Source organism: Coregonus lavaretus (genome assembly GCF_964263955.1).
Source record: "Coregonus lavaretus genome assembly, chromosome: 15".
NCBI classification, from domain to species: Eukaryota; Metazoa; Chordata; class Actinopteri; order Salmoniformes; family Salmonidae; genus Coregonus; species Coregonus lavaretus.
Window position 1 is genome coordinate 16,579,688 of NC_140002.1, and position 26,144 is coordinate 16,605,831.

At 43.2% G+C, this 26,144-nt stretch overlaps 1 pseudogene across 1 annotated transcript in view; it reads right to left on the bottom strand.

Annotated features, from left to right (window-relative positions):
* Positions 1 to 26,144, bottom strand: part of LOC311142632 (roundabout homolog 3-like) — a 280,782-nt pseudogene that overhangs the window by 29,786 nt on the left and 224,852 nt on the right. Inside the window, exons 8-10 of the transcript in view lie at positions 18,714 to 18,838; positions 13,609 to 13,780; positions 2,349 to 2,551 (exon numbers count right to left, since the gene is read on the bottom strand). The product of the transcript in view is annotated as a roundabout homolog 3-like (transcript). The remainder of the gene's footprint in view (positions 1 to 2,348; positions 2,552 to 13,608; positions 13,781 to 18,713; positions 18,839 to 26,144) is intronic.

The following is a 26,144-nucleotide window of genomic DNA, read 5'->3' on the forward strand; positions in this document are numbered from 1 at the left end:
GGAGGATAAAGGACAGACCGTTCACATATGTAGACAATGTTATTGTGCTGGGCATAATGAACATGAGGTTTAAAAGTGGTGGAATATGTAACCAGAGGGGGTCTGCAAACTTCTGTGGCTCATACAGCACTTCATACTTCTGTGGCTCTGACTGTGCTTCATACTGAGCACTCAACAGTAAGCAGCAATCTGGGCTGGCGATGCATAGCCATGCTACTAGCAAGGGAAACTGTGTGTGTGTGTGTATAGCCTCACGTGCGTGTGTTTGTGTGTGTGTGTGTGTGCGTGCACGTGTGTGTGTGTGTGAGACTGTAAGAGTGGGTCAGGGAGAAAACTGCCTATTAAAAATTCATTGGGAGGCTCAGAGCTAGACGGGGGCTAGAAATTGCTTACAACAGTGGAAGATGTAGAGACTTTAATTTCCAGACAAGGATCTAATGGTGGTGACAGCTCACGGCCACCCGCTTGCAGGTTAGTGGGCTACACAATCACACACACATATTTCAAACTAACGACTAGGTTTTCAGACCTTTTGGTTAATTTAAGACCACTCTTATTCAAAACGAAGCTAATTATTATACAAAGCACACTACAAAAACTCACAGCAAGCCAACACATTGCAATCAAAATAATGCACTGTGGTTGGTGCTTGGATGCCATCCACTACTTCTCTCTACCCGTGTGTGTGGCTAGCCAGTTGCAGTAGCGTTGGCATTACTCAAGTCTAAGTGCGCTGTCTAAAAGCCCCAAGAGAGACAGGAGAGGTGACTCCAAGTCCAACAGTACATCACTCTTCCTTCTCTCTTCCTATAGGCCCGGCTGACCCTGAACGGACCTGTATGGCAGCCAAGGATGTGGCTGTCTGTTGCGGCAGGTCCATGTTGGTGACTGGTGATTGGCGGAGAGGGAAGGGGTAAACGGGCGGGCATCTAACTATTAATCATGGTTGGCAGCTTTGGGTGCTGCGCTAAACAGATTGTTAAAAATGTATGAAGGAGGCGAGAGTCGACCGGGAGCAAAATGTCTAAGCACTTATGGAATCAGTTCCTTATGTTCTCCCCTTCCTCGCTGTTCTGATATAATCTCCAGTGCACTCTGTATTCTCTCTCTCTCTCTCTCTCCCTCCCTCCCCCGGGGTAATGGGCTTCTCTTCAGTCCCAGACAGGAAGAAACAGACCATCTGTCGGGTCCCCTGCCCTCTCTTCTCCCCCCACTCTCTCCTCTCCTGCCTCCACCAAAAATCAACTTCCTGTGCCCCTCTCTGCCTTAGTTAAAAGATGAGCCTCCCGGATAAAAGGGAAGGAGAGCGATTAAAAACAAGCAGAGACAGTGTTCAAGATTCAAAAATATAAAATTTCCCATAAGTACACTCCATCTAGTCGAGATGTGAGAAATTCACTAATACAGTCAGTAGAGGAAGTACTAAAGAGTGTTTGCTACATCTTGAGTGCATGAAAAATGTGTTGGTACATTGAGATGCTTGACTTCTCTCTCTCTCCCTCTCTCAATACCCCTACAAGGATTTAATTAAAGTCATGGCGATCGTTAATCACTGTGGGCCCGACAATCAATTAATTAATACGTCAGCTGGCCCCGAAGCTCGCCACACACTCCGGTGACCTGCAGGTGCAGCCTGCAACCCCAGAGGGCTCTTGGTAGAATGGATATCATTATCCGTGCGTATGCCACCACTAACGATTGCACTCGCTCATTACCTTGGCGAGTATGCATCGCTGCTAAGCTTTATGACGCCACAGAAACTCGACCACCAATCACTAAATCACCCATAAACCATAAAAAAGCCACTCTGCCAGTATGATATTCCAATATTAATATCTGCCTCCCAATTAGATTGCATTAGATTGCTGAGTTGTGTTTTAGAGTGGACAGCTAGTATGACCTGTATGATGCTCAATGAGTAAATATCAATATATCAAATCGATAGGTTGCTTTGCCGTGGCATCTCAAAACTGCTATGCCTATTGCTGTGACTGGCAGTGAGTCATAATAATACAGTGAATTAAATTAAGCTAAATACCATTAAGGCTGAGAAGTTGATAGGATTGCATTAGAAACAGCACTCAGTTGTTACTGCATGCGGTTGCTTAGTGTCACCTAGGAGAATTAGCTCAGACGATTGGCCATGATGAGACTTGGAGTGCATTGAGAGGAAATGTGAAGTGTTTAATTTCATATACTAATATCCAGGGGGTGATGGCATTTACGAAAGAGGGGGGAAAGAGAATCAATGGGAACATTCTAGCTACGTTCATGAGCATTATTGGGAACATTCTTTCTACATTCTTAAGAATTATTGGGAACGTTCTATGTAAGTTATTTTCAGGTACCTGCAGGTTTGTGATCTGGAACATTCCGTTCTCCATCAGGCTGACACGCTCGTCTCCCAGGATCCTCTGGCCGTCCTTCTCCCATTGGATGCTGGGCAGAGGGTTGCCCATCACGTGGCACTGTAAATGGGCGGTGGAGCCCAGCGCCAGCGTTTGATTGGCCGGCCCTTGGCGGATGATGGGCGGGACTCGGTCAGAGGATGCTGTGTGGGGGAGGGAAGGAGAGAGAGAGAGATACGTTAAGAGAGTGTGTAGTTGAGTGCATTCCATAGGAGGACCATCCTTCACCAACCAGCTACAGAATACAAACACATTGCCATATATTCATGAGATAGCTGTCTTAGAGATCATAAAACAACTAATATACATCAACTAATCGTAATAAACAGTTATGGCATGTCTTCTTAATGTATCCTAAACATTTGCAGCATGGAGTCCATCTCTAATTCTGTAATAGCTCAGACACACTGGTAGGATTGTCAAACGTTTGCCTGCTGACAGTACTTACACTGCCGACACTCTGTTCAGAGGTGCTATCTCTTTTGTGTTCACACAGCAAAGACCTTGCAGCTGTAAGCCACTTAGCCTTGTTAAAATACTCCAAACCAGAAGGTGGCAGTAGCGTTGTTTTGCAATGCATGTCCATATGTGTTGCTTAGTTTATGGTCTAGATTCCAATGTTAGCTATTTTGTAGAAAGCCCTTGTTGATACTAGCCAGATAGCCACACCCTTACGAAAAAAGATGTCAGTCAGAGTGCAGTATAACTGCAGTACACTGTAGTATAACTGTAGTTAGAATGCAATATAACTGCAGCAGGCTCCAAATACTGCATCTAAAATAACACTGTTTTTTTACTACAGTAATTTTGCAGTGTAACTGCAGTTAATCTGCAATCACTGCGTCCAAAATACCGCAGTCGACTGCAGTTACTGCACCTTTACTGCAGTTTCAAAACTGCACCCTTTTTAGTAAGGGCAGCTAGATAACTACCTAGCAAGATGACGAAGAAACTATTTAATTCACTCTCCATAATCCCATACTGCCAGCGCCAGCCCATAGCCAAATGTTTAGCTAGCTGGCTAAGGACACTGCACTAACTCGAGTCGGCATCTAACACAGGCAGCTGTTTCATGGAAACAAATCTATTGTGATTTAATTATGTCAATACTAGCTACAATGGTTAGCTAGCTTGGAGAAAGTATTTAGTATTGTGTGCATTGCGTCTGTGCACTTAGCTAGCTACCATCCCATAGCCTACATTGCATATGAAGTGTGGCTTGCTCATGACATTTAACCATGGAGGTACAGAGAAAATGCCCTATGTTTTTATTTTTGTTGTCACTCCTGTTGGCTCCCCACGTGGGGGTTCTTGCTCTCTGATTGGGTCGAAGTCAAGTTGTTGGCCACTGATGAGCATTGCGATTCTACAAGTAAAAACATCAGGTTCATAGCTACAGGGTCAGCACGCAGCCGGTACCGCTTTTATTCTAGCAAGAGAAGGAATGGCCTCCCACTGTGATAAGTACCTATCGGCAGTGAGATTCTCGGTGTGTTTCATGCTTTAGGACTAGTGATGGGAAGTTCGGCTCTTTTAACTGACTCTGATCTTTTCTACTCGTTCAGTCAAAATAACTAATCTTTCGACTAATTTCATTCATTTGAGTCAGTAACGCCCAGAGCACGCAGGACCCCCTACCGGGCGAATGATGAACTGAAAACTTGAAAGAGTCATGATTGTACGAGCCTCTCGTTCACCATAGGGGGCTTATTGGAGCTATCATTTTGACTGAGACTTGTACATTGTTTAAAGCACATGTTTACATTTGTTACAAATACGATTATTTCTAATGAGGTCTAGTTGTAGCTGCAACCGGACTAGATTGTGAACTCAGAATGCATTGTTTGACTGCCGTGAGGCTAATAAGTAGCCTGACGACTCACACTAAATTCTCCCCCTGCTCTGTCATTCGCTACATACTTCTCATAGATACACACGGCTACTCATAACTCGACAATGGCTGTATTAATTTTGTATCATTCTATAAACATTTTGGATATGCTTGGTTGGTCATTTTTAACATAGTTCCATGTCGTCTTAATCAAAAAAACTTCCTCATACCTAAAAACAATTTGATACTAAACGTAAAAATGTTAGCGTGAACAGATAAGACTGTCGCATGGAATGTATGTCACCATTATCAGCCAAATAGCTGATTCCAATTGACTTTTTTCAGCTAGCTAGCTAACTAACCCTGCTTTTATAGCTAAGATTCCGAAAAGCTGTTGCGTATCGTTCAAAAGGAAGGAATCATTCGCGAACTGCACATCACTATTTAGGACATAACTCTTCAGCTCAACCAGTGTATATCGCTATCGGCAGGTCCGGCTGTGTAAAAACATGCTGCTGTAAAATAACGCAGCTCTCAGCAACTCCACAAAACCCCCGCTCCTGCCCCATTTCACATCCAATCAATGACATCGATCGTTTTTGCTCGAGCGTGTGGCAATCTAGTTTTTCTCCGTTGCTCTAGAGACAATTTAGATGAGAAATAAAACATCAGTTCAATGAAGACGTTAAAGGGAAAGTTCAATGCTAATACTAGTTGTCACTGTATTTTTGTAAAACTGTGTGTATTGCAGTCACGTTTAAGGTTAGGGTATAAATATGTTAATGTCGTCCCTTCAATGTCAACTTTTAGGAGTTACTCTATTGGACTGGGGTCTTTTGCCAGTGCAGGCCTTTATTTACCAAAACGTCTTCCTATTGCTTTTTCCCACTAGACAGCAATGTTATGGCTTAAAACGTCAAAGTAGCGCTGAATAATTCAATATTTGTTTGAGTAGACCTGGAAAACTATTTTTGTGTCGAGCGGCGTGAAGGAGGCGGAGGACCATGAATAAGTCATTGACAAGTCAATTACTTTGGCATTTACCATTCCCTCTCCAATGTATCACTTTTATGAAAAAAACATGTTGGAAAGGAAACATAATCTTTCACAACATACCACCAGGGTTGTGGACTCAATTTCTGCATTAGCCACATCACATACTAAGTGGATTTGCTTTGTGCTAAATAGCCATGTGGCATAAGTGGATACATGTCGATCTACTAGAGGCTGAAATATGGGATGGAGGAGTGGAGTGTTTGTGTGCTTGAGTGTTTATGTGTGTGCCTTTGCCTGAATAGTGAACAATGTCCACTACATATTCAGATAAACAGTATAATTACGGTTTTAAGTGCATTGGCACTCTCTGCATTGACTCTTATTAAGCAATATAGAACGTAAGTAGTACAGTATGCAGTTTACATCAATAGTGTACTCCTTGCCACTAAATCCCATCCCTCCATAGACTGTCCACCCTGTAGTGAAGCACGGGCCCTGGCTATAGACTCACTAAACCACCATACCCTGCAAACAGAGGCAAGCCAATGGACATATTTGGATCTGTCTATGCCAACTCTGTACTTCTGTGTGTGCACCATCATGAAAACATCACTGTGTGTGTGCTGACATCTTACAGAGTAACATTCAGTTTAAACTTTAACGGTCACTTAAGTACCACTGTCCCTCACTTTCAGTGTGTAGTCTAGTGTATTGACATGAAGTCTGCTCATTAAAATTGTCTTATTTCATTTATTAAAGTTTTTAAAATTGTGTTTGTTTTGTGTGATTGTACCCCAGCCAATGTTGCCAAAGCAAATCATTAACACAAAATGTACCTCAAAATATATATCAAATCTACAGTCTTACTGTATCATCAAGAGACAAATATATTTCAACAGGACCAAGAAATTCTTTTTTTGCTGATAGCTAGTGATATTGTTGGTTTATGAACTCAAACACCATGCCTGAACTATGACAAAGGGAAAATGATAAACTAATATTTAGCATTGAGCTGTAACCATAATGTACACGCACATTGTTGTCTGTATGCTAGGCTGAGATATGCTAGCTAATTGATTTGGGTTTAAACAGTTGTGAAGGGAGTGATGATGGGTGTAGGTCGGCCGGGGGGAGGGTAGTCCATTGGCTAAAACAGCAGTCCATTAAATATGTCAGCATAAAACATGGTGATGAGGTAGTCGGAAATAGTTTGCTTCCCAAATGGCACCTTTTTCCCTTTATAGTGCACTACTTTTGACCTCTGGTCAAATGTAGTGCACTATAAAGGGAATAGAGTGCCATTTAGGATGCATTCGAAGAGTTAGATGGTAATGGGATATGAATGTGGGTTTGTACGAGGAAGGCGCTGTGTTGGGTTTAAGAGATTGGTTAATTGAAGCTGGCTGTGTGTGTGATAGTGAGCCCTAGGGGGTAATCAACTAACTCCAGGGAAACACGCTAGGTTTCTGTCCTTACAGATTAGCTTTCACACACACACATACTGGTACACACACACTCACACAGGCATGCATGCAGAAGCACACGCACGCACACACACACACACACCAGTGGAGGCTGGTGGGAGGAGCTATAGGAGGATGGGCTCATTGTAATGGCTGGAATGGTATTAATGGAACGGTATCAAACACATCAAACATATGGAAACCACATTTGACTCCATTCCATAAATTCCATTCCAGCCATTACAATGAGCCCTCCAATAGCTCCTCCCACCAGCCTCTGACACACACACACAAACACACAAACACACATATACACACAAACAAACAAACACACACACACACACACTCTGAGGCTGTGACGGTGCAAACAAATATTTTGGATATCTAGTCATGACTTTATGGAACTGTGGGAATCCATTGTTTAACGACAATGTTCAGGCAGGTGGGAGATTTAAACATGCCATGATTTCCTGATTTGTGTGTGTGTGTTTAGCGTGTGTGTGTGTGTGTGTCTGTCCCAGACTTGTCTGTATGAACACCTATACAATATACTGTCACCAAAACATTTACAACAAAGACATATTGACATAGTCAAATAAATAAGTGTGTAAATTTTTTTATAAAGGATATTATGCTGAAACCCTCATATTAAACACCAATGGTATTCACTAAGTTGATGGTTATATTTAGGATAATGCTTTACAGGTTTGTCATTCAATTTTTTATTTAAAAATTATCTTATTTAATTATGTCATATATTTTACATTTATAAGGCCACACAGAGGGCCAGAGCTAATTACAGACACCTGTAATAATCAAAAGTACCCAAAAGGGCCACTAGATGTTTCGTTATAGATTACAGAAAATCCTTGAAAGATACCAACATTCTGACAGTTTACTGGTAAGTACTCAATTGTCATACTTGAGTAAATGTAAAGATACCTTAATAGAAAATGACTCAAGTAAAAGTGAAAGTCACCCAGTAAAATACTACTAGAGTAAAATTGTAAAGTATTTGGTTTTAAATATACTTAAGTATTAAAAGTAAATGGAATTGCTAAAATGTATATAGTATAAACCAATTCCAAAATCCTTATTTTAAGCAAACCAGACAACACCATTACATTTTTAATTTTTTACGGATAGTCAGGGGCACACTCCAACACTCAGACATAATTTACAAATGAAGCATTAGTGTTTAGTGAGTCCACCAGATCAGAGGCAGTAGGAATGACCAGGGATGTTCTCTTGATAAGTGTGTGAATTGGACCATTTTCCTGTCAAAATGTAACAAGTACTTTTTGGTGTCAGGGAAAATGTACAGTGGGGAGAACAAGTATTTGATACACTGCCGATTTTGCAGGTTTTCCTACTTACAAACCATGTAGAGGTCTGTAATTTTTATCATAGGTACACTTCAACTGTGAGAGACGGAATCTAAAACAAAAACCCAGAAAATCACATTGTATGATTTTTAAGTAAATAATTTGCATTCTATTGCATGACATAAGTATTTGATACATCAGAAAAGCAGAACTTAATATTTGGTACAGAAACCTTTGTTTGCAATTACAGAGATCATACCTTTCCTGTAGGTCTTGACCAGGTTTGCACACACTGCAGCAGGGATTTTGGCCCACTCCTCCATACAGACCTTCTCCAGATCCTTCAGGTTTCAGGGCTGTCGCTGGGCAATACGGACTTTCAGCTCCCTCCAAAGATTTTCTATTGGGTTCAGGTCTGGAGACTGGCTAGGCCACTCCAGGACCTTGAGATGCTTCTTACGGAGTCACTCCTTAGTTGCTCTGGCTGTGTGTTTCGGGTCGTTGTCATGTTGGAAGACCCAGCCACGACCCATCTTCAATGCTCTTACTGAGGGAAGGAGGTTATTGGCCAAGATCTCGAGATACATGGCCCCATCCATCCTCCCCTCAATACGGTACAGTCGTCCTGTCCCCTTTGCAGAAAAGCATCTCCAAAGAATGATGTTTCCACCTCCATGCTTCACGGTTGGGATGGTTTTCTTGGGGTTGTACTCATCCTTCTTCTTCCTCCAAACACGGCGAGTGGAGTTTAGACCAAAAAGCTCTATTTTTGTCTCATCAGACCACATGACCTTCTCCCATTCCTCCTCTGGATCATCCAGATGGTCATTGGCAAACTTCAGATGGGCCTGGACAAGCGATGGCTTGAGCAGGGGGACCTTGCGTGCGCTGCAGGATTTTAATCCATGACAGCGTAATGTGTTACTAATGGTTTTCTTTGAGACTGTGGTCCCAGCTCTCTTCAGGTCATTGACCAGGTCCTGCCGTGTAGTTCTGGGCTGTTCCCTGACCTTCCTCATGATCATTGATGCCCCACGAGGTGAGATCTTGCATGGAGCCCCAGACCGAGGGTGATTGACCGTCATCTTGAACTTCTTCCATTTTCTAATAATTGCGCCAACAGTTGTTGCCTTCTCATCAAGCTGCTTGCCTATTGTCCTGTAGCCCATCCCAGCCTTGTGCAGGTCTACAATTTTATCCCTGATGTCCTTACACATCTCTCTGATCTTGGCCATTGTGGAGAGGTTGGAGTCTGTTTGATTGAGTGTGTGGACAGGTGTCTTTTATACAGGTAATGAGTTCAAACAGGTGCAGTTAATACAGGTAATGAGTGGAGAACAGGAGGGCTTCTTAAAGAAAAACTAACAGGTCTGTGAGAGCCAGAATTCTTACTGGTTGGTAGGTGATCAAATACTTATGTCATGCAATAAAATGCAAATGAATTACTTAAAAATCATACAATGTGATTTTCTGGATTTTTGTTTTAGATTCCGTCCCTCACAGTTGAAGTGTACCTATGATAAAAATTACAGACCTCTACATGCTTTGTAAGTAGGAAAACCTGTAAAATCGGCAGTGTATCAAATACTTGTTCTCCCCACTGTATGGTGTAAAAAGTACATTATTTTCTTTAGGAATGTAGTGAAGTAAATATAAATAGTAAAGTAATGTACAGATACCCCAAAAAACTACTTACAGTTGAAGTCGGAAGTTTACATACACTTAGGTTGGAGTTATTAAAACTCGTTTTTCAACCACTCCACACATTTCTTTTTAACAAACTATAGTTTTGGCAAGTCGGTTAGGACATCTACTTTGTGCATGACACGTACATTTTCCAACAATTGTTTACAGACAGATTATTTCACTTATAATTCATTGTATCACAATTTCAGTGGGTCAGAAGTTTACATACACTAAGTTGACTGTGCCTTTAAACAGCTTGGAAAATTCCAGAAAATGATGTCATGGCTTTAGAAGCTTCTGATAGGCTAATTGACATCATTTGAGTCAATTGGACGTGTAACTGTGGATGTATTTCAAGGCCTACCTTCAAACTCAGTGCCTCTTTGCTTGACATCATGGGAAAATCAAAAGAAATCAGCAAAGACCTCAGAAAAATAATTGTAGAGCTCCACAAGTCTGGTTCATCCTTGGGAGCCATTTCCAAATGCCTGAATGTACGACGTTCATCTGTACAAACAATAGTATGCAAGTATAAACACCGTGGGACCACGCGGCCGTCATACCGCTCAGGAAGGAGACGCGTTCTGTCTCCTAGAGATGAACGTACTTTGGTGCGAAAACTGCAAATCAATCCCAGAACAACAGCAAAGGACCTTGTGAAGATGCTAGAGGAAACAGGTACAAAAGGATCTATATCCACAGTAACACGAGTCCTATATCGACATAACCTGAAAGGCCACTCAGCAAGGAAGAAGCCACTGCTCCAAATCCGCCATTAAAAAAGCCAGACTACGGTTTGCAACTGCACATGGGGACAAAGATCGTACTTTCTGGAGAAATGTCCTCTGGTCTGATAAACAAAAATAGAACTGTTTGGCCATAATGACCATCGCTATGTTTGGAGGAAAAAGGGGGTTGCTTGCAAGCCGAAGAACACCATCCCAACCGTGAAGCATGGGGGTGGCAGCATCATGCTGTGGGGGTGCTTTGCTGCAGGAGGGACTGGCGCACTTCACAAAATAGATGGCATCATGAGGAAGGGAAATTATGTTGATATATTGAAGCAACATCTCAAGACATCAGTCAGGAAGTTAAAGCTTGGTCACAAATGGGTCTTCCAAGGTATTGGAGTGGCCATCACAAAGCCCTGACCTCAATCCTATAGAAAATGTGTGGGCAGAACTGAAAAAGCGTGTGCGAGCAAGGAGGCCTACAAACCTGACTCAGTTACACCAGCTATGTCAGGAGGAATGGGCCAAAATTCACCCAACTTATTGTGGGAAGCTTGTGGAAGGCTACCCGAAACATTTGACCCAAGTTAAACAATTTAAAGGCAATGCTACCAAATAGTAATTGAGTGTATGTAAACTTCTGACCCACTGGGAATGTGATGAAAGAAATAAAAGCTGAAATAAATTAATCTCTCTACTATTATTCTGACATTTCACATTCCTAAAATAAAGTGGTGATCCTAACTGACCTAAGACAGGGAATTTTTACTAGGATTAAATGTCAGGAATTGTGAAAAACTGAGTTTAAATGTATTTGGCTAAGGTGTATGTAAACTTCCGACTTCAACTGTAAGTAGTACTTTAAAGTATTTTTACTTAAGTACTTTACACCACTGTCAATTTGTCCTGAAAATGCACTGACGAGGGAAAAAGTTTGTTGACGTGTGGCTTGATTGAACCATATTATGCAGTAAATGTGCAGTGATTGGTTGAAATTTTGAGCCCTCTTTTTGTACTGCGGTGATGGGTCAGTTTTATGTGATAATATTGAGATGATTTGCCAACACTGGTCTCTTGGCCCTCCCACCCATATTGGAGGGCAGCTCCCGCTCAGCCCAGTCAAAACTCTTCTCTGTCCTGGCACCCCAATGGTGGAACCAGCTTCCCCCTGAAGCTAGGACAGCAAAGTCCCTGCCCATCTTCTGAAAACACAACCCTACCTCTTCAAAGAGTATCTTAAATGATCCCACAGCACCCCTACTAACACTCGCACTTGATTTCACTGTTTTATGCGGAAATAGTGCATTGATTGGTCAAATTTGCAAGCCCTTGCAAATAATTTGATTGCAGAATCGCGGAATACAGTGACCTCCAAAAATATTGGGACAGTGACATTTTTTGTTTTGTTTTGGCTCTGTACTCCAGCAATTTGGATTTGAAATGATACAATAACTATGAGGTTAAAGGGCAGACTGTCCGCTTTAATTTGAGGGTATTTTCATCCATATCAGCTGAACCGTATAGAAATTACAGCACTTTTTGTACATAGTCCCCCCATTTTAGTGGACAAAAAGTATTGGGACAAATTCAATTAAAGTAGTCAAAAGTTTAGTATTTGGTCCAATAGTCCTAGCACGCAATGATTATATCAAGCTTGTGACTCTACAAACTTGTTGGATGCATTTGCTGTTTGTTTTGGTTGTGTTTCAGATTATTTTGTGCCCAATAGAAATGTATGGTAAATGACGCATTGTGTCATTTTGGAATAACTTTTATTGTAAATAAGAATATGTGGATGCTAGCATGATTACGGATGGTCCTGAATGAATAGTGAATAATGACGCACATACCCCAAACACATGCTAACCTCTCACCATTACAATAACAGGGGAGGATAGCATTTTTTGGAGGGGGTATGATATTTGTGTGTCTGTAACTTTCTCACTCATCATTATTCACGATTCATTCAGGATCAGGATTCATGGTAGCATCCACATCTGCACTTTAACCTCATAGTCATTGTATCATTTCAAATCTAAAATGCTGGAGTACAGAGCCCCCCCCCAAAATAATGTTTTGTCACTGTCAGAATACTTTTGGAGCTCACTGTATACGACAGATTTGTGAGTGTGTGTGTTAATGTGTTAGAGGTCTTCACGGGTCCAAAAAGTTGGATCAGTTACGAAATGGACTTGGTGTTTTCCCACCCGGACCAGATATGCATAAATACATTTTTTAAATATAGAGACCCGTTCCAAACGGACCTGAGGACAACTAGACCCTTCTGTATAGACCTGGCTGGATCCAGACCCGGTCCGATCCGAGTGAGGAAAGCAACAGAAAGGTACTTTTTTAAGCTACTTTATTAACCAGAGCGGATAAAGCACGAGAGGAGGGAGAGAGGTTCCGCTCTAGCAGGCGGGGGAGGGGCCGCACTGTGAGTGAGTGACATGGGGAGGAGGGAGGGAGAGACAGCAACCAACCAAGCCGACTTGCGCTATAGTAGACTAATAGCTGCCATAGCTAGGCTATTTATCATCAAATATGATTATGTAGTACCTGTCTTGACTGCATCAAACCGGGAGAAGCGGATTACTTAGTACCTGTCTTGACTGCATCAAACCGAGAGAAGCTAGTTAAGCTAGCTAACGTTAGCTAGCTAGGCTAACAGAGGCTGCAGTGCATGCGCTTTCTCATCCTACAGTTACAAATAACAACAACTCTATTCAGAATATTAAGTTGCATCTCGCCAACCTGTTGGCTCTTGGTCATTATAGCCATCTTTCATTGATTAGATATCTCCTAACTTTTGCCACACATGGAGCGAGGCTCTATGACTGTAGCCTATTGCCACTTTGATGACTTATGATTGGCCAACAACAAGCTACACGCGCCATGCTCCACTCTCGTGAAAAGCAAGAGCAGCAGCATAAATGATAAAATGTCTCTCTCTCTCTCTACTGCAGCAGGATCTGTACGGGCCCTTGCAGACAAGTCAGTTAAAATTACACATACCCGACCCCCATGACAATCATATTAGATCAGACTCAGACCCGTGACATTATTTAGAATTCTGGATCCGGACCCACTCGGGTCCTGGATCGGGTCTCGGGTATAGGTGGATCTGTGAAGACCTCTAGAGTTTGTGTTCCTCCCACAGACACTCACCACTCTCGACCTCCAGCAGGGCCTTGGTGAGGATGCTCCCAGCTACAGAGATGGCCTGACAGATGTAGTATCCCGAGTCCTCACTGTGGACGTCTGTGATGGTCAGCTCCCCGCTCAGAGACACAGAGAACCGGCCCGACTGGGCAGCTTCCTGGATGGGGAACAGCAGGATCTGGGGAGGCAGGAAATGACACAACACCCCGTCACATAACAGGTAGGCTGAAACAAGTCAGCAGAGGGGGGATAAAACTTCACAACAACATGTCACACAACAGGTAAAGCATATCATAACACCACATTATTTTGACCGTAATTTGGTTCTCAACTGACTACCCTGATAGAAATTGGCTGTGTTAAAACGAATACTATTTTGCGAGTGGAATTTTGAAAGTGGAAAGCAATGGGTACAGTTAAGATAATTCTGCCATCTGAAGGGCCACATGAAAGAGAGCGAGCGAGAGAGAGAGAGAGAGAGTGTGTGCATGCATGTCTTGCTAAATGCATGCAGTGTATGTACAGTGGGGAAAAAAAGTATTTAGTCAGCCACCAATTGTGCAAGTTCTCCCACTTAAAAAGATGAGAGAGGCCTGTAATTTTCATCATAGGTACACGTCAACTATGACAGACAAATTGAGAAAAAAAATTCCAGAAAATCACATTGTAGGATTTTTTATGAATTTATTTGCAAATTATGGTGGAAAATAAGTATTTGGTCACCTACAAACAAGCAAGATTTCTGGCTCTCACAGACCTGTAACTTCTTCTTTAAGAGGCTCCTCTGTCCTCCACTCGTTACCTGTATTAATGGCACCTGTTTGAACTTGTTATCAGTATAAAAGACACCTGTCCACAACCTCAAACAGTCACACTCCAAACTCCACTATGGCCAAGACCAAAGAGCTGTCAAAGGACACCAGAAACAAAATTGTAGACCTGCACCAGGCTGGGAAGACTGAATCTGCAATAGGTAAGCAGCTTGGTTTGAAGAAATCAACTGTGGGAGCAATTATTAGGATATGGAAGACATACAAGACCACTGATAATCTCCCTCGATCTGGGGCTCCACGCAAGATCTCACCCCGTAGGGTCAAAATGATCACAAGAACGGTGAGCAAAAATCCCAGAACCACACGGGGGGACCTAGTGAATGACCTGCAGAGAGCTGGGACCAAAGTAACAAAGCCTACCATCAGTAACACACTACGCCGCCAGGGACTCAAATCCTGCAGTGCCAGACGTGTCCCCCTGCTTAAGCCAGTACATGTCCAGGCCCGTCTGAAGTTTGCTAGAGTGCATTTGGATGATCCAGAAGAGGATTGGGAGAATGTCATATGGTCAGATGAAACCAAAATAGAACTTTTTGGTAAAAACTCAACTCATCATGTTTGGAGGACAAAGAATGCTGAGTTGCATCCAAAGAACACCATACCTACTGTGAAGCATGGGGTTGGAAACATCATGCTTTGGGGCTGTTTTTCTGCAAAGGGACCAGGACGACTGATCCGTGTAAAGGAAAGAATGAATGGGGCCATGTATCGTGAAATTTTGAGTGAAAACCTCCTTCCATCAGCAAGGGCATTGAAGATGAAACGTGGCTGGGTCTTTCAGCATGACAATGATCCCAAACATACCGCCCGGGCAACGAAGGAGTGGCTTCGTAAGAAGCATTTCAAGGTCCTGGAGTGGCCTAGCCAGTCTCCAGATCTCAACCCCATATAAAATCTTTGGAGGGAGTTGAAAGTCTGTGTTGCCCAGCGACAGCCCCAAAACATCACTGCTCTAGAGGAGATCTGCATGGAGGAATGGGCCAAAATACCAGCAACAGTGTGTGAAAACCTTGTGAAGACTTACAGAAAACGTTTGACCTGTGTCATTGCCAACAAAGGGTATATAACAAAGTATTGAGAAACTTTTGTTATTGACCAAATACTTATTTTCCACCATAATTTGCAAATAAATTCATAAAAAATCCTACAATGTGATTTTCTGGAGAAAAAAATTCTAATTTTGTCTGTCATAGTTGACGTGTACCTATGATGAAAATTACAGGCCTCTCATCTTTTTAAGTGGGAGAACTTGCACAATTGGTGGCTGACTAAATACTTTTTTTCCCCACTGTATGTGTGTGTGTGGTTTTCGTCGCCTCCAATGTGTATGTGTATATTTTGGGGGGTTCCAGGGGTGCGGTGCTCTTTGACTCTGTCCTCTAAGAGGCTTAAAGCTGGTTGGTCGATAGCCCATGGCTAGAGGTAAAAGATGAAAGGATAATCGTGTGTGTGTGAGAGGCAGAGAAAGAGGGAGAAAGGGAGAGGGCCACAGTGGCGCTTATGGATAGAGAGAGGGAGGAGACAGGCACAGAGGGATAGAGGAAGAAGATGGGGACAGAGGGGCACAGAGGGAGAGCTAGAGGGAGGGAAAGAGGGAGGAGAGGGGCACAGAGGGAGAGCTAGAGGGAGGGAAAGAGGGAGGAGAGGGGCACAGAGGGAGAGCTAGAGGGAGGGAAAGAGGGAGGAGAGGGGCACAGAGGGAGAGCTAGAGGGAGGGAAAGAGGGAGGAGAGGGGCACAGAGGGATAGAGGAAGAAGATGGGGACAGAGGGGCACAGAGGGAGAGCTAGATGTAGGGAAAGAGGGAGGAGAGGGGCACAGAGGGATAGAGGAATAATTTCCCTCCTCAGTCTGTTAAACCAAAGAGAAGCCCTCTGTTGTGCTATTTAGAGCCAGGCAGTTTGATGTTATCTAACACAGCCCTGGCAGGGCTACAAATGGGTTCTCTCTCTCTCTCTCTCTCTCTGCACCTCCTACTCCAACATACAATCCTTCGCTCTCTACTTCATCAACTTCTCATTCCTCTCCCCTCTTTCTTTCTCATTACCATCTATCCATTCCTCTTCCCTTTTCTGTTTCAACCTTTCCCTCTACCCACTATAGCAACCGCTCTCTCTTGCTATCCACCTTCGCTCTCATCATATCGCTCTCTCTCTCCATCACCCCCCCCCCCCCCCCCTTCTGTCCCTGAGAGCGGTGCTACAGGCTCCCACGCACACACTCCCACCAGGCCTTTCAGCATGTTGCTGCAGACTGTTATGCTTCACAAAGCTCTCTGGATTCTCACAGTGACACGCACGGAGACACATACACACATATTTTGCCTATGTTGCCTATATACTCCTGGTGAGATCTGCTCTAAAATGAGAAGTATATCCAGAGGATTGCACATTACACCACAGACTAACACCAGGGTTCACCTCCCACTCTGCCTCAAAAAGTGTTTGCGCTTGAGCACGTGTGCGTGTGTGCATGTTTGTACATGTGTTTGTGTGTGTGTGCATTGTTCTGTGTGTGTGTGCATGTGTGTTTGTTCTTATCAGAGCTGGGTAGGAGCCATCTTAGTCAACCGAGAGTCGTCTGTTCTTTCGATTGGTCTAAATTTTAAAGCGTGTATCTTTCCATATAGAGACACACCCTATGTTTGAATAAAATCAACTATATGTAGGCTACTGAGCTTGTCTGATGCTTTAAGCACTGAGATTAAAAATTAAAGACACACAAATTACTAAAGAGGGAGCCAGAGATCAATATAGCCTAACCAGAAGAAAAAAACTTGTTCCCGATCCTCCTCCTGCCCGCTGCTGCTGGCCTTCGCCTTTAAAACTCCTGAAGTTCCCAGTAATAGGCTACACCAGTGGTCGGCAACCTTTTCCATTTGGAGTGCCAAGTTATCGCAACATTTCTACTGATCTGTGTGCCAGTTATGATTTTCATATGCACATTTTCACGGAATGGTTTTATTTATTTATAATAAGGTATTCCTATCTCAAAATCAATGTCATGTGGTTAATCAAAACTATCTAGATGAAAATTATACAAATCTAAAAGTAACTTCTATTGCCATTGCCAATATTTAAAAATAGCCTACATAAAGCCAACAAATAAAAACATTGCAACCCGCAGGTAGAAAAAATCCTGATAAAAATAAATATCCTATAAACCACATTGGCTACGCATGGCCTGTCTGCAAGGAACTTGAAACATTGTATCAACCATTAACTTGGTCAGCCAGAAGCTTGTGCTAGCAAACTTGCAACATTGTATAAAATATTTTGGGCCCTCAGAGTTTCATGTGCCAGTGAGCTCCGGACAGACAGATACAACTGTAGGCTACTTGCGCAATGGATAAAAAGTAATCAGGTAGGCCTATTTTATGACATTTTTTTATGGTATTCGAATGGGAGAGTAATGGAAAGATTTTTCAAATAGGCTATGTTGAGGAATTATTGACATTCTCAATGATTGTGAAAAAAGACTGAGAAGCTCCACAGTGATGGTGAGTTAAGACAATCAGAAATAGTATCAGATCCCCAAATGGGCACATGTATAGGCCTACATTTGCACGCAGGCCAGGTAGAATAGGCCTAGTTCTATGCGTAATCAAATGCGTGTCCTTACTCAAGATTGACAGGTGCGCTCCAAACAAAAGACAATGAATAAATTGACAACTTGTAAATTGAATTAAATAGTGTAGCCTAGGTTGTGCGCTCTGCAAACAACGTGTCCACTCCTACAATGACAACAGTAAGACTGTAATAATAATATACTGAATGAATTAACAGAAATTACCATAACCAAACAAACGTAGATTAGAAGTTATGGGAATTAACAGGAAATGTACTGCTGGTGATACCGGTGCTGTAAGGAGCTTAATACAGTATTATTCCAGCCACTAGGGGGTACTCGGGTGAAGCCCATGGGAAATAAAGAAGAAAAGTTTAAGTGGACTGGGGGAGAGGACGAAAAATGCTCTAAACTGCTGTTACATCGTGCTGACATGATCAAGTAAACAGTACCTTTCGCGTTGGAGTTTATATTATAAGCTTTAATGGGTCACCAATGTTGTACTGGACTGTCAGTTGACTAACTGTAGCCCGTCTGTTGCTCTGCACAATTCATGTCAGCCTCCTTTGTCCTGTTTCATCAATTACTGCTTTTCGACCAATGGCCTGCTGTTGGCATGGCAGCCATTTTGTGGCAGAACCATGCTGACTGAACAGTGAAGTGATCATATTGGTGTATACAGAACAACTGTGTTCCATGGTGTGTGTCTTACCTGGCTGCCTTCTTTCTGCCAGAACACGGCAGGTGGAGGGTTGCCCTTTGTGCCACAGAGGAAGGTTACGGTGCGACCCTGGGCTGTGATCTGGTCCCGTGGCCGAACCACAATCTGAGGGGGCACTGCAGAGAGAGGGAAGAGTATGTTTATGTTGTGTTTCTTTGTGTGTGTGCGTGCGTGTGTGCCTGTGTGTGGTGTGCATGTGCTATCCTGTCTTCGTGTTAGTATGTGTCTGCAAGCGGTGTGTGTGTCCACCACGCTGTCACCACTGACACTGTGTACGTGTGGAATGCTTAGGGGCTCACCAGAGCACCCTGTGCTCACAAACACTATGGACACACACACACACACACACACACACCTCTGTTTAGAGAGAGTAAAATACAGACCACCACTTTGACAACTCTACCAATCTAACGCTTACATACATTTTAGATTTTTTATTTTTTTGATAAGGATTTAGGGTTCTTTGGCTTTCTACATGATCAGTGGCCATTTTTCACTAGTGGTTTGACAACATATACCACTAATAGCACATTAAACCTACATGGTGCCAGGATGCAAGTCATAAGAGACATTTTGTTTTGAAATGCCAAAAAGTGGGCAAAGCATTGATGGAAAACAGAGATGCAATGGGGGTGCTTTGTGTGGGTGGATTTCTAGTACACACTTGACAATTTATAGTTCACGTTTGTTTTCTAGTACACACTTGTCTTCATTGTTAAACACCATGTAGGTAGATCCACCACCACGTTTAACATTGATAAAGAGCTTTAAAAAACGAGTACTATTTGATGTACTCGTTTTCATGTCGCTAATGCGACGACATTCGACCTGTGCATGGTTTCTTCAATTTGCGTAAGAAAACAAGTCCACACATATTTCATGGGCTTGTGTTTTGCAGTCCTCTCATGAAGAAACTGTTCATGTTGAAAATCCATCCTATTCCCAACGGGCTTCGTCATACTACCATTGTGATGCTAACCCGAGCATTAGCCACCGCAACTAATAGGACTTGCATAGTTTTTCAAAGCAATCCTTACAAGAAAGTGATCCAGGGTAACTGTCAGCTAGTTAGCCCTGGTTAGTGGAATTCTCATTGCCCCCACCACCACCCCGATGAGCTACTGGAGCATATCGAGGAGCCCACCATACCTCTCTACCCTACCCAGTCATGTACACAAATCTGGACGTTTGGCGGTCACTTCTTGATCTAGGACCTTGTATTCAGATATCTTTGAAGGATGAAAATAATAAAATGGGGATGAGGAGAATGAAACTTCTCACACGCACGCACACACACACACACACACACACACACACACACACACACACACACACACACACACACACACACACACAGCTAACCTTGTGGGGAAATAGAATTCAGTCCCATTCAAAATCATATTTTCCCTAACCCTAACCCATACCCTTACCCTAACCTAAAACATAACCTTAACCCTAAACCTAACCCTAGCTCCTAACCCTAATTCTAACCCTAACACTAATTCTAACCTTAACGCTAAACCCCCTAGAAATAGCATTTGACCTTGTGGGGACCAACAAAATGTCCACAGTTGGGCAGATTTTTCTTGGTTTACTATTCTTGTGGGGACTTCTGGTCCCCACAAGTATAGTTAAACACGTCCACACACACACACACACACACACACACACACACACACACACACACACACACACACACACACACACACACACACACACACACACACACACACACACACACACACACACACACACAGCCTCTTGATTGCTATTGATCACACCACCAGCTATTGTCTATTATTGCGGAGGGACTGAATGCGTAATGATGTCACCTTTGCCCTTGTGGTGCCTAATTGATTTCTCATCTCCCTGGCTGATCCATCTCTCTTATTTCACTTTCACTCTCAATTAGAGAGCAGATAGAGATGAAGGCCAGGGGGTAAAGAGAAGGAGGAGTAGAGAGAAGGAGAGGGGGTAGAGAGAGTAGAGTGAATGAGAGGTAGAGAGAGAGAAAGGAAAAGAGAGTGAGAGACAGGTCCTGACATAGAACATTAATAGTGCCTTTGGGCAGCATCCATTTTACCTCTGCTCTCATTTCCTTTCAATTCATCAAACCAATAGAGGAGCCAGACCCCAGCAATCACTATCGACCCACCTAGAGCAGTTAGTCTAACAGAAAAGCTATAACCACCTTTGGTTAACTGCCCTGTGTGTATTTTCACTTTGTGAGGTGTGTTTATTTCAGGATGGTTGCTCTATTTCCGAAGTGTGTAGGCCTACCACGAGCTTTCATTCTCCCCTAACGACACCCAACAGAAAAAGCTACCCCTTCTTCCTGCCATCCTCGCTCTTCGCACAGCGGGACGGGCATGGTTAGCATGGCAACAACCAGATAGATCACCCCCAAAATAGACCCCTAGCAGAGGTCGCAGTGGGTCGTGTTCAGGGGTCAAACGAGACGCCACATGCCGACCCCAAAGGTCAACAAGATCTGAAACACATTCCCTGCTGTCTGTCATTTGGGCTACGAGCTGTGGGGCAGAAGAAGAGCTAGCTAGCTAGCAAACAAAAGTAACACCAGCAAACGACAATCTATGTATCCCTCTTTTCTGTCTACGTAGCTATCTCCGGGGCATGCGCCCCTATTGATTCGATCCCATTCACACGGCTGATGAAAGCGCTGAAAGGGCAGAAACGCAACGTAATAACCACATCTTATGCTACCTCACCCAAGGCTTGTGCGCCCACAGACAGAGACGCACACACAAAGACAACACACTTTGATGATTTATCGACAACAATACCAACAAAACAAATCCACTCCACACTAGACAAGGGGTTTGATTAAGACAACTTGACTAAGCGCAAATCCAGCTACTTTCAGTGTTTTTTTTAACTGGGACTTTTTTCCCTCTGAAGCTCCATCTTGAGAATAACAACGACGATGCTTGATTTGAGGAGACACATTCTCTCACACATCGCCTATGGCTACAATAAATTATTAGCCATAATGGGCACAGCGCTACAGCGCTGAGCTTCAGGGAGGGAAAAGGGAGAAGCATTAATGTTCTCACATGGGATAGCACATTGGGGAACACACTGTAATGGCGGATCTAAAATATACATAACACCAGAATTGAGTCAACGTATCAGATGTGTCATAGGGAAGAAATTAGAAATGGCTTCCGCCTCCTACACGTTTTAAGAATCTAAGTTCGATCTTTAAAGCCACAATCCTGAATTTGTTTGACAGCCAAAGGAATTAGCCACTTTGTTTGGTTTGAAGCTGAGGGATGGGGCTGGAGAAAAATTATTTCTTTCAAAAATTATAGAGATACTTGCTTTGAATTTCAAAAACGGAGTCCGTTTACTTATTTTAAGTGCCTATTGCAAGTAAGTACATACATAACTGGGGAGACATGCATAAGAGAGTCTATTTTAGACTGTGGGAGTCCATGACTCTTTCTTTGTGATAAGATAAGTGAAGGAGGTCTGTTACGAAGGAGAGTGGTGGTCAGAGGGAGGTAAAGCAGCTGTGTGTGTGTGTGTGTGTGTCTGTGTGTGTGTGTGTGTGTATACAGATGCATCTTCACAAGGAAGTGTGTGTGTGTCTTTGTGTGTAAAGTACTTTTCAACTGACTCCTCAGCCCCCACATACTGTGCTTATGCTAGGCCAGATCAGTGTGCAGTTAGTTTCAGTGTTGAAGTCGTATGGAACACAGCAACTCACAGCAGGCCTCTAAATCAAACAGCAGCAGACAAAGAGTTTACAACAGACAATCTAAAACCATGCACTAAGAGAGAGGGGGCTCTCTCTCACACACACACACACACACACACACACACACACACACACATCATCATCGCGATCACTTGGGGTCGAGTATGATTGTCCTCCTGATGGGTCCTGCTTGTAGGTCTTCAGATGGCGGAAGAGGCCGATCTGGGAGCCACATATTTTGCTGCAGTGTGGGCAGGGGTGAGTGGTGGTGGTTGGGCATTGATGGAAAGTCTCTCCTTTCGAAGTTGCCGCTTGTCTTCTGCGGCATGGTGGAGATCTTTTTCATAATGTGCTACTCTTTCTTGGACAGTTTTCCTCCATGTCAACCTATCTTTTCGCAGTCTCCTCCCAGCTGGAGATGTTTATGTGGAACATTTTGAGGTTAGTCTTTAGGTTGTTCTTGTACCGCTTCTTTTGTCCTCCAGGAGCCCGCTGTCCTGCGTTTAGTTGTGAATACAGGACCTGTTTCGGGAGGCGAGAGTTGGGCATCCTGACAACATGGCCAGTCCATCGGAGCTGGTGTTGAGCAGTTGAGTTGGTGGAGGATTTTTGTCATTTTTATGTTTAGGGCCAGACTGAGAAGCTTGTCTGCCTTTGTGAAAGCATCCAGGTTGCACTGCAGTGGGCAGTGATAGCGTTATCATCTGCATACTGGAGCTACACAATGGAAGTGTTGGTGACTTTGCTCTTGGCCTTGAATTTTTTCAGGTTGAAGAGTTTGGCCTTGAATGCCTTGAAATGCTTCACAGAGTTCAAGTAACAGACACATCTCAACATCAACTGTTCAGAGGAGACTGCGTGAATCAGGCCTTCATTGTCGAATTGCTGCAAAGAAACCACTACTAAAGGACACCAATAAGAAGAAGAGACTTGCTTGGGCCAAGAAACATGAGCAATGGACATTAGATTGGTGAAAATCTGTCCAAATTTGAGATTTTTGGTTCCAACCGTCGTGTCTTTGTGAGACGGAGAGTAGGTGAACGGATGATCTCTGCATGTGTGGTTCCCACCGTGAAGCATGGAGGGGGTGGTGTGATGGTGTGGGGGTGCTTTGCTGGTGGCACAGTCTGTGATTTATTTAGAATTCAAGGCACGCTTAACCAACATGGCTACCACAGCATTCTGCAGCGATACACCATTCCATCTGGTTTGCGCTTATCATTTGTTTTTCAACAGGACAATGACCCAAAACACACCTCCAGGCTGTGTAAGGGCTATTTGACCAAGGAGAGTGATGGAGTGCTGCATCAGATGACCTGGCCTCCAAAATAATCCGACCTCAACCCAATTGAGATGGTTTGGGATGAGTTGGACCGCAGAGTAAAGGAAAAGCAGCCAACAAGTGCTCAGCATATGTGGGAACTCCATCAAGACTGTTGGAAAAGCATTCCTCATGAAGCTGGTTGAGAGAATGCCAAGAGTGTGCAAAGCTGTCATCAAGGCAAAGGGTGGCTACTTTGAAGAATCTCAAATATAAAAAATATATTTTGATTTGTTTAACACTTTTTTGGTTACTACATGATTCCATATGTGTTATTTCATAATTTTTATGTCTTCACTATTATTCTACAATGTAGAAAATAGTAAAAATAAAGAAAAACCCTTGAATGAGTAGGTGTGTACAAACTTTTGACTGGTACTGTATATATATACTCCGGACTCCAACATTGCTGTCCTAATATTGATATATTTCTTAATTCCATTATTTTACTTTTAGCTTTGTGTATATTGTTGTGTATTGTTAGATACTACTGCACTGTTGGAGCTAGGAACACAAACATTTCACTACACCCGCAATAACATCTGCTAAATATGTGTATGTGACCAATATTTTTTTTGTTAATTTGATTTGGGAGGATTTCTTCTGACAGGGGAAGGAGTCGGTTGGCCAGTATGCGTGTAAGTGTTTTCCCGGTGGTGGACAGGAGGGAGATGCCACAATAGTTCCCACAGTCTGCTTGGTACCCATTTTAAAAAAATGGTGACCATTAGTGCGTCCCTGAGTTCTGCAGGAATTTCCTCCTTGTCCCATATCGATGTGATCATTGACCTCTACCTCAACTGCTATCCTTCTGTTGAGGATCTCATCAAAGTGCTCTTTCCACGTGGATTGAATATATTCGTCATTCCTTCTGCAGCTTTTGGCCATCTTTTGAGCGAAGGGGGTTTGGGACGCGGTAACTGGGTCCGTATACCATCCTTGGTGGCGTCATAAAAGCCTCTGGAATCTCCAGAGTCTGCCAGCTGCTGGATCTCCAGGGCCTTTTCTGTCCACCATTTGTTTTTTAGTTCCCTCACCTGGTGTTGGACAACTGCCTTCGCTCTGGCATGAGCTTCTCTTGTGGCCCTGCAGTTGATATCGTTCTGCCAGGCACAGAAGGTTCTCTGCTTGGTGCCAATGAGCTGTTCAATTTCAGAGTCATTCTCATCAAACCAGTCCTTGTGCTTTTTGGTCTTATAGCCGAGGGAGTCCTGGCAGGCGTTAAGGTTGGTGAACTTGAGCATGCTCTAGTGTGTTCCAATATCCTCAGGATATTCATTGTGCAGTTCTGCACCAAGAACAGTCTGGAGGTGTGGTCATTTGCTGGCATCACCCAGACTTTTAATGTCAAACCTTAGCCGGTTCAGCTTTTTCTGCACCCTCCTTGTCCGCATGAGTCGGATGGACATAGTGGAGCGAATTAGACTATGGTCTGTCCAGCAGTCATCTGCGCTTGTAATTGCTCTTGTGATGTTCATACACACATTCAAACAGACAAATGCAAACAAGCTGTCTTACACACACACACACAAGAACAGTCAGTTCTCTTTCTCAAGCTGTCTTACACATGCATGCACACACACACACACACACACACACACACACACACACACACACACACACACACACACACACACACACACAGGAACACACAGTAAGTTACAAAGGACAGCCGTGTCCTCGGAGAAAGCCTCCTCAGGGGCGAAGAGTGACAGGCAGCTGTCACAGTCACACAGTGACACAGACAGACAACAGACACACACACACGCTGGAGTAGACCCAGTCGTAATTTAAAACGCACCCAAACGCTATTAATACAGTGTCTTGCTACAGTATCCAAAGACACACCTACAGTATACAGTGCCTTGCAAAAGTATTCATCCCCCTTGGCGTTTTTTTCCTATTTTGTTGCATTACAACCTGTAATTTAAATGGATTTTTATTTGGATTTCATGTCATGGACATAAACAAAATAGTCCAAATTGGTGAAGTGAAATGAAAAAAATAACAATTTGACAAAATAAATAACGGAAAGGTGGTGCGTGCATATGTATTCACTCCCTTTGCTATGAAGCCCCTAAATAAGATCTGGTGCAACCACTTACCTTCAGAAGTCACATAATTAGTTAAATAAAGTCCACCTGTGTGCAATCTAAGTGTCACATGATCTGTCACATGATTTCAGTATATATACACACCTGTTCTGAAAGGCCCCAGAGTCTGCAACACCACTAAGCAAGGGGCACCACCAAGCAAGCGGAACCATGAAGACCAAGGAGCTCTCCAAACAGGTCAGGGACAAAGTTGTGGAGAAGTACAGATCAGGGTTGGGTTATAAAAAAATATCAGAAACTTTGAACATCCCACGGAGCACCATTAA